At 45.1% G+C, this 8,396-nt stretch overlaps 1 pseudogene; it reads right to left on the bottom strand.

The window, feature by feature from the left end:
- Positions 1-2,304: 2,304 nt before the first annotated feature.
- On the bottom strand, positions 2,305-7,147 carry LOC142840536 (ATP-dependent RNA helicase DDX18-like; annotated as a pseudogene).
- Positions 7,148-8,396: the final 1,249 nt, after the last annotated feature.

Genomic DNA, 8,396 nt, shown 5'->3' with positions numbered 1-8,396 from the left:
ACATTACATCTGTACACGGGCACAGGAGCCGACCATACATCTGTACACGGGCACAGTAGCAGACATGTCATTTGTATGCAGGCACAGCAACAGACATTACATCTGTATGGAGGTAGTGGAACAGATATTACATCTGTACACAGGCACAAGAGCAGACCATACATCTGTACACATGCACAGGAGCAGACCATACATCGGTACACAAGTACAGGAGCAGACCATACATCTGTACACAGGCACAAGAGCAGACCATACATCTGTACACATGCACAAGAGCAGACCATACATCTGTACACATGCACAGGAGCAGACCATACATCTGTACACAGGCACTTTAGCAGACCATACATCGGTACACAGGCACAGGAGCAGACCATACATCTGTACACAGGCACAGGAGCAGACCATACATCTGTACACGGGCACAGGAGCAGACCATACATCTGTACACGGGCACAGGAGCAGACCATACATATGTACACGGGCACAGGAGCAGACCATATATCTGTCCACAGGCACAGGAGCAGACCATACATCTGTACACAGGCATAGGAACAGACCATACATCTGTACACAGGCAGAGGAGCAGACATTACATCTGTACACAGGCACAGGAGCAGACATTACATCTGTACACAGGCACAGGAGCAGACATTACGTCTGTACACACGCACAGGAGCAGACCATACATCTGTATACAGGCACAGGAGTAGACATTACATCTGTACACAGGCACAGGAGCAGACATTACATCTGTACACAGGCACAGGAGCAGATATTACATCTGTACACAAGCACAGGCGCAGACATTACATCTGTACACAGGCACAGGAACAGACCATACATCTGTACACGGGCACAGGAGCAGACCATACATCTGTACACGGGCACAGGAGCAGACCATACATATGTACACGGGCATAGGAGCAGACATTACATCTATACACAGGCACAGGAGCAGACATTACATCTGTACACAGGGACAGGAGCAGACATTACATCTGCACACAGGCACAGGAACAGACATTACATCTGTACACAGGCACAGGGGCAGACCATACATCTGTACACGGGCACAGGAGCAGACCATACATCTGTACACGGGCACAGGAGCAGACATTACATCTATACACAGGCACAGGAGCAGACATTACATCTGTACACGGGCACAGGAGCAGACATTACATCTATACACAGGCACAGGAGCAGACATTACATCTGTACACGGGCACAGGAGCAGACCATCCATCTGTACACGGGCACAGGAGCAGACATTTCATCTGTATGCAGGCACAGCAACAGACATTACATCTGTATGCAGGCAGAGGTTCTTACTGTTAAGGAACAGCTATGTAACTAACTTAGCAAGTTTTCATGCATTTTCTTTTTTGAGGGAGTCTGTTCTATCAAATCGCTGATTGTACAGTTCAAACACACCTTATGTCCGTGTAGATTAAAGAGAAAAGCGTTTCTCTGACGTTATCCTTCTACAGGACTCTGCTACACAGAATAGCATGCCTCACAATTACACCTCACCTTACTAAACAGGAGTTAGGATAATAATAATGTTCAAGAATTTTGCTCATTAATTTTATCTCGGTGTTTCCCATGAGGTTGTAATCAAAGAGACCCAGTGGCTGACTTCTGAATTTACACTAGCCAGTAAAAAGCACCTTGGGCTCTTATTCCAAACCAATGGCATACCCCATGGTGTGCATCTTGTAGAGTACAGTGGTGAGAAAAACATCACCAATCTTGCAAATGCCTGTGACGGAAACTGCCAAGATTTCCTTGGATGATTTCATTGCCCATTCTCTTGCTCTATCTAATAAGGGTAGAACTGCTCCAGCTGTTTTTCTAGGAATCAGAGTGGTACTAACAGTCTCCCCTTTGTTTGGTATAGTTGCTGTCTCATGCGCATCACATGCCAAGGTCACATTAGCCTCACAGAGCTTTCTTATGTTCCACATCTTTGCTATCTGGTACATTTTATCACAACCCTTTACCCTGACCCTTTTCTGAGGCATTAGAACTGCTACCTCTTCTACATTGTCCCATTTGCCAGCTTGGAAGCAGTTAGGAGTCTGTGCCCAAAACCACTAACAGCAGCTAGGCTGACCTCTTGGAGCAGGGAATGAGGGACTAGAAGTTACACAGACCCTCTAGTAGGCAGACAGATAGGGAGAGGGGCCATGGCTAGTTAATAAAGATGGCTGACTTCCTCCTCACCTGAGACAAAAGCCTGACAACTTAAAACAAAGGCCTGCGGGCTTTCCTCCTGCTGCTCAAGAGTTCTAGGCCAGATCAGGACATGTTTACACAGCGGTTGTGGGCCAATCGGACATCCTGTTTTTCTTCAAACTCACCAAGCCTAAATTTGGGGACAAAGACCTTCCAGGTATTAGTATTCAGGCATGTGTACTGGCCTGTCCTTGGGGCCCTGACAGGATACATCCTCAGCTGTAGCCACTAAGAGCACCTTCTCTGTACATTCACTAAGTTCTGTTCCCTTTAAAATGGGTCCTGCCCACCTCTCATTGCAGTCTTTTGTGTCTGTTTGTTCCTCCCCCTCTCTCTCCCTCTCTCTCCCTCTCTCCCTTTCTGCTTTTCTGTCTCTTTGTCCCGTGTTGTTGTGTCGCGCCCCCCCTTCTTCTCTCCTGCTGCTCCTGTCTCCAGAGGCCCCATCTCCCTGCTCCCTTTCCCTCTTTTTTATGTTCCCTTTCCCCTAATTAAAACCCTTCCACATGAACTCTGTTGCATGGCCGGCATCTTTCTCTGGTATGGTTTTTTTGTTGTTGTTGTTGTTTTGTTTTGTTTTTAAATTACAACACCAGGGGCTTAAAAACAAAACAAAAAAAACCCAGTCCAATGAGATGCTTGGCTTTAGCTTCCCAAGGCTCACCCCCTAATTTGCCAAGGGTCTTTTCTCTGCATGTACTAATGTTTATTTCTTCGGACCTCATAAAAGATTTTTTGGACTGCTGCGGGGGGCAGGAGATTCTGTCTCAAAGCAAAACAGCACATCTGGATTTATTAGTGGCAGTGGTACCTAGAATGGAATCCAGGCCACTAAACTCGCGATGCAAACGTGGCTCCAAAACCACAGAGAAACCCTGTCCTTTTGTTTTATTTTTTAATTTTCTTCCACATGTTTGAGTATTTTGCCTGCATGTAGGTATGAGCACTATGCGCATGCTTGATGCCCTTAAAAGTCAGAAGGGGGCTTCAGGTCCCCTGAAACTGGAGCTATGGATGGTTGCCAGCTGCCATTACTGGGAATCAAACCTGATCCTATGCAAGAGAAACAAGAGATCTTAACCACTGAGTCATCTCTCCAGCTCCAGCTCTCATTTTATGTTTCTTGTATTAAAATACCATCATTTGAAATATGTACACACACACACACACACACACATATATACAAGAAGAACTGTTGGGAAAGAAACCAGACAAGAATTTCCTACAAGATTTCAATCATTTTAGCCCAGGCAGATTATGTAATTAACGTACACATAACAAAACCTGTTACGTTCACAGATAATTTCCCTGCAATGTTTTTTTTTGTTTTGTTTTTTTGTTGTTGTTTTTTTTTTTGTTTTTCGAGACAGGGTTTCTTTGTGGTTTTGGTGCCTGTCCTGGAACTAGCTCTTGTAGACCAGGCTGGTCTCGAACTCACAGAGATCCGCCTGCCTCTGCCTCCCAAGTTCTGGGATTAAAGGCGTGCGCCACCACCACCGGGCTCCAGCAATGTTTTTGAAGGGGTGGTAGTTAAGATGGTGTCTCAGGTAGCCTCGGCTGGCCTGAAACTCGAATTCACTGAATTCACTGTGTAGCAGAAGATGACCTTGAACTCCTGACCCTCCTTTCTTCATCACTTGAGTGTTGAATTTATAAGGCTGCACTAAGCCTGGTTATGTTTTTTTTTTTCTTGCCTACACCACATTCCTAGACCCAGGGCTTTAGGACAAGTTTCCTTCCACTGATGACAAAAAAAAGTACAATATGCATAAAGAAAGGGAAAAGCAAATGAACCCAACAACCTTCAGAACTTTTTTCAGACAGTTTGCAGAACTTTCACTGTGGGGCCATAGTTTCAATAAAAGTATACCATTGCGGCCGGACGTTGGTGGCGCACGCCTTTAATCCCAGCACTTGGGAGGCAGAAGCAGGCAGATCTCTGTGGGTTCGAGGCCAGACTCGTCTACAGAGTTTAGTTCCAGGACAGGCATCAAAGTTACAGAGAACCCCTGTTTCGAAAAACCAAAAAAAAAAAAGTATGCCATTATTTTTTACCAAATCTTAAAATCAGGGAGCTAAACAATAAACTGTAACATGTTTTTAATTTTTTTAAAAACAATGACATGATTTGTGTTATGGGAGTATTTAAAAATAAAATATTATCATCATAGTAAAGATAAAAAGATTCTAAAGGTGATTTTAAAAAGTTCCCTTTTTAAAGAGAAAGGGGAAATTAGGGCAAAGTCGGTCCCGATGGGAAGCCATTCCCTCCCGTGAAAGAACTGCCTGCAGTCCACTGTCCTCTTGCTGATGTGTTTAAAGATCTTGAACTTCTCTGCGTTCCTTGTTTTCTGGTAGCCGAATCCACTGCCACCTCCTCTCTTGTTAAGCTTGCCATCATGGCTGCTCACGTTCAGATCAATGAAAGGAGGACCTTAAAACCAAAAGGCAGAGCCACCTGAGGCCAATTGTTCACACTGAAGATCTGCTGGAGAGAGTGGGAGTCGTAGGCTCATATGTAAGACGTGTGTGCTTTCTGGGCAGGCTTATGGAGAAAGTAGTTCTTTTCGATTAGCTTTTCCAGCTGAGACAGAACATCAGAAACTTTAGACCAGGAAAAATCAAATTGATTCAATGGAACCTTAAATTACATCAAGTAATGAAGGCAACCTAACTCCTCAGGGCACAGGATGAGCAGGGCCCTCTTCCACCGAGGCCCCTAGCTGTTCTATCCACATGACGAATGTATTCCTTGGGGTCACTGCGAGGGTCATAATGAGCAATCCAGTACACTTCAGGGCAGCCCTCTGGCTGTCACATCTGCGCAGCAGTATCCCTGAATCTGTGTTACAGGACTGGAAGAACGTGGTTGCTTGCTTGTTTTGCTTTTGCCTTCCATGGATGGCCAAGGCAGGCAAGCAATGTAGTTCAGTAGCTCATAGTGGTACTTCACAGACATACACGAGGAAAAGAACACCACTGCTTTCTTCTTCAGGTTCTTCGATTTTATTTATTTATTATGTACACAGTGTTCAGCCTCCATGTTTTGCCTACAGGCCAGAAAAGGGCACCAGATCTCATTACAGATGGTTGTGAGCCACCACGTGGTTGCTGGGAATTGAACTCAGGACCTCCGGAAGAGCAGTCAGTGCTCTTAACCTCTGAGCCATCTCTCCAGCCCCCTTCAGGTTCTTCTTAAGGAATGTGAAGAGCAGAAGGAACCTCTTCTCAGAGGGACACACAACATATCCCTGCTCAAGTCCATCCACCATGACAACATCTTTATCGTCATCAACACCCACATACAATAGCTCTTTTTCAGAGAAATAAATTCTTGCGAAGTCTTCAACTTTTGGAGTTTGTGTGGCAGAAAAGAACATGGCTTGATGTACTGGCAAAAGTTTGATAAATTGCTTTAATGCTTCTTCAAATCCAACATCCAAGATACAGTCAGCCTAATCAATAACTAGACCCTGGAGGTTCTTGTACATAAACCCTGGAGTATTCTGCATGTGGTCTAGAAGCAGGCCTAGGGTGGCCATGATTATATTGATGCCATGGTGATGTTGATGCCATGGTGATGTTGATGCCATGGTGATGTTGATGCCATGGTGATGTTGATGCCATGGTGATGCTGATGCCATGGTGATGTTGATGTCATTGATGAGCTCCTGGGCTTCAGCAGACCTGTTACTGCACCCACGATCAGCCCATATGTGGGAACATGGTGTGTCATCAGTTTCTTAAGAACCCCAAAGCCAAAGGTCTACATGGCCAGTTCTCTGGTAGGAGAGAGAAGCAGGACTCCTGTTCCTTCCCTGCGCATGAACTTCAACGTGACAGTGAGCTCAGTCACGGGAATAAGGAAAGAGAGGGGTTTGCCACTGCCTGTTTTCATGGCTACCAGAAGATCCCTGCCTTCCTGAAGTGGCCTGATACTTTCTTAGATTTCAGTCAAGCACTTGAAGCCCATTTCTTCTGCAGTCTTCAGAGTGTTTTCAGTGATGAGGTCAGACAAGGAAGCAAATGAGGGGTCCTCAAAAGTCCCTGCCAGTCCTAGGGGCCAGCTGCCCCACCCCACCCCACCCCTGTGACTTGGCTTCTCCACAACATCTTCTGCTTCCTCATGAGCCCCAGGGCTTTCTTCGGGCTTTGCTTTTTTTTTTTTTTTTTTTTTTTTTTTTTTTTTTTTTTTTGGTGTCAAGCCTCATTTGTCGTTTTCCCCTTTTTCTTCTTTTTCTTTTTTGGTTGTGAATCAGGAGATGGCATTGCTGTTGTTTCTCCACTGATTAAAGTGGTAATTTGGGGGGTAGTTTCTAACCTTTTGAGTTTTCCACTGTCTCTTCAGGAACACCTCTGATGAAGGATGTCCTTTGTATATATGTTGCTTTTGTTGGTTAAAGAATAAAGCTGCTTTGACCAATGGCTTAGCACAGTAAAGTCGGGCAGGAAATCTGAACAGAGATATATAGAGAGAGTAAGCAGAAATCAGGAAGACGCCACATAGCTGCTGAAGGAAAAGGACACCAGAATCCTGGCGATACACAGATTAATAGAAATGGGTTAATTCAAGATAATAAGAGCTAGCTAGGAATACGCTTGAGCCATTGGCCAAACAGTGTTGTAATTAATATCGTTTCTGTATGATTATTCAGGTCTGGGTGACTGGGAAATGAGTGAGTAACCTCCATTTACACACCTCCACTTTGCTTCTGCTGAACCCACGCTCACAGAATGCTTTATGACTATCTGTAACTTTTCCGACTTTCCCTTCTTTGGATACATCTCTATTTTGAGGTTGCAATAGGCTTGTATCTGATGCGTCTTGCAGCTTCAGGTTCCACTGCCGCAGCCTGACATTTCACTTCTTGATCTCCTTGAGCAGAGGTTTCATCTGTAAGTGTGACATATTGCTGAGCCACACTAGCAAGCAGCACTGAGCAGTGGCTGCACATGCACAGTTGGAACTCGGAAGCAGACCCGTGGGGCAGAAAGGCTTCTGCAACCTGTAACATTTTCAATACAGAGGAAGCAGATCTTCGTGAATTTGTGGTATCATCTTCATATGAGTCCCCTATGTTAGCAGAGCTAACCAAAAGTTATCTGCTACACATGAAGTTCAAGAGATGGGATTTTAAAAAAATAGCTGGGATGATGAGCCAAAGGGAAGCAGTTTTCCCTTTTGGGACTTCATGAGTATGACATTTACATCATTTCCACCTGCTTTCCTCCCTCCAACTCCTCAAATGCCCCCACTACCTCCCTACCTCATGATCTCTCTTTAATTGTTACTACCTATATGTACATGTGCGTACACACACACACACACACACACACACACACAGGTTGTATTGTAGCTATACCACCTGGGTTGGGTACCTCATGATCAGTACTCTGAAATTCACCAGTTGTTGGTTTCTATAATGGTCTACACCTCTGCCAAGGAAGCTTCCTTGATGAGGAGTGAGAGCTGCCCTTACCTGAGGCTATAAGATAAATATTTAGAATACAGTTGAGATTTATACTGACTTGGGAAAATGGTTGCAGCTGGTTCCACTCTAGGTTCATGAGTTTACAAGCCACAGGCCATTGACTAGGTTTACAGTACCAGGCACGAATTCCCTCCTACTGAGCGGGTCTTAAGACCAATTAGATGGCCGGGCTGTGGTGGCACACACCTTTAATCCCAGCACCCGGGGGGCAGAGGCAGGCTGATCTCTGTGAGTTCCAGGCCAGCCTGGTCTACAAGAGCTAGTTCTAGGACAGGCTCCAAAACTACACAGAGAAACCCTGTCTCAAAAAACAAACAAACAAAAGACCAATTAGATGACTGTTAATTACCCCCAAGACACAGTGCCACTATTGTACCCTTGAGGATGTCTTGCCATGCTGCTCATTGTTACGGTTATAGTCTTAATAGCTGGGTAAGATTGTTGATAGTCTTCCTGCCTTGGCAGTTTACAAGAATTCCCTTATGGCGCACGCCTTTAATCCCAGCACTCGGGAGGCAGAGGCAGGCGGATCTCTCTGTGAGTTCGAGGCCAGCCTGGTCTACAGAGCTAGTTCCAGGACAGGCTCCAAAGCCACAGAGAAACCCTGTCTTGAAAAAACCAAAAAAAAAAAAAAAAGAATTCCCTTAGAGACTTTTCTGGAGAGAC

The sequence above is a fragment of the Microtus pennsylvanicus genome, chromosome X (genome assembly GCF_037038515.1).
Source record: "Microtus pennsylvanicus isolate mMicPen1 chromosome X, mMicPen1.hap1, whole genome shotgun sequence".
Lineage (NCBI taxonomy): Eukaryota > Metazoa > Chordata > Mammalia > Rodentia > Cricetidae > Microtus > Microtus pennsylvanicus.
The sequence above is the reverse complement of the archived record's forward strand: the minus strand, read 5'-3'. Positions and strand labels throughout refer to the sequence as shown.